We start from the raw sequence: 1,301 nt of genomic DNA on the forward strand, positions 1-1,301 counted from the left end.
GAGAGAGAGAGAGAGAAAGAGCAAGTGAAAAAGAGAATGAAGAGATAGACGGAGAGAGGAAAGGGAGAGAGGGGGGGGGATAAGATAAAGAGAAGGAGAAAGAGGGAAGGAAAAGGGAAAAGGAGGTGGGATAGTGCATGTCGCGAGGCATTGCGAGGGCGGGCGAATTTTAACCCCCGCGCGTAGTGTCCGACTTGGTATTCTCCCTCAGAATTCCCACAGGTTGAACGAACTCTATTCTATTCGAGCGAAATTCGGAATGCACGCTCTCTTGGTCCTTTCGGGGAGGGGAAATTGGCGAATTTCTCGAGAAGTCGTCACACACGCTAAATCGCACGTCATCGGCCATTGTGCGCCTCCATAAATAATGAAGGGGAAAAAAATTAACCGACGTCGTTTACTGCCTATCGGGCCCTCTCGGTATCTCAATCGACTTTTTTATAGCACAACTTTTATCGCGTCCTCTTTCACGATTTGGCAGGGCGTTTTTATAGAATCGCGGCGTTGCGCGAAAATATACGTCCGTCTATATAATACGCTTGGCGCAATCTTTTCCACAATCGTAAAAAAAGGGATAATGGAAGCAAAAGTGCCTCCGCTTCGCGTCACGTCGTGTGTGTTGCGAGAACAAACGTAAACGGAATCGATATCGTTCGTTTTCTCGTCATATCGCTGTATTGGTTCTCAGCGGCGCTTCAAGGTCCGCGAGATGATCGTCTCTCCGTCGTATTAGCTCTCACGAGGTGGCCTTGAATAAAGTATCCGCGTTAAAAGCTCGTAGATGGATTAGCAGCGTTAAACTTTCTCGGATACTTGGAGTGTAATCTAATCCCGCATGTGCATCGCTCGTGAAGAAGTGGAACGATGTTTACGCAAATGTTTTGTCGTTACGTATTATGAATGAGTACAATGTATACAATTGGTGCAATTAATGAATATGCGAGTAAGCTGAAGGAATACGAATCAAAATGAATACGATGTAGCTCGTAGGTTACATACATATATATTGAAACAATGAATATATTACATTGGTGCGAATAAATTCATTGTTTTTCCATTTGTTAATTAAAATTAGGTAACGTTAAGTAAAATTATAAAATTAGCAAACCGGAATTCTTTAAAAAGGGAAAACTGAAAAATTTCTTTTTATATGAGAATAAAACTACTTAATTTTATTAAAATTTTATTTTTAACTTTATTTTATTAATATTATAAATTTCATGTCACACAACTTAATGAATACGTAAAAGATGTGTGTGTGTGTGTGTGTGTGTGTGTGTGTGTGTGTGTGTGTGTGTGTA

The sequence above is a fragment of the Atta cephalotes genome (assembly GCF_000143395.1).
Source record: "Atta cephalotes unplaced genomic scaffold scaffold00009, whole genome shotgun sequence".
NCBI classification, from domain to species: Eukaryota; Metazoa; Arthropoda; class Insecta; order Hymenoptera; family Formicidae; genus Atta; species Atta cephalotes.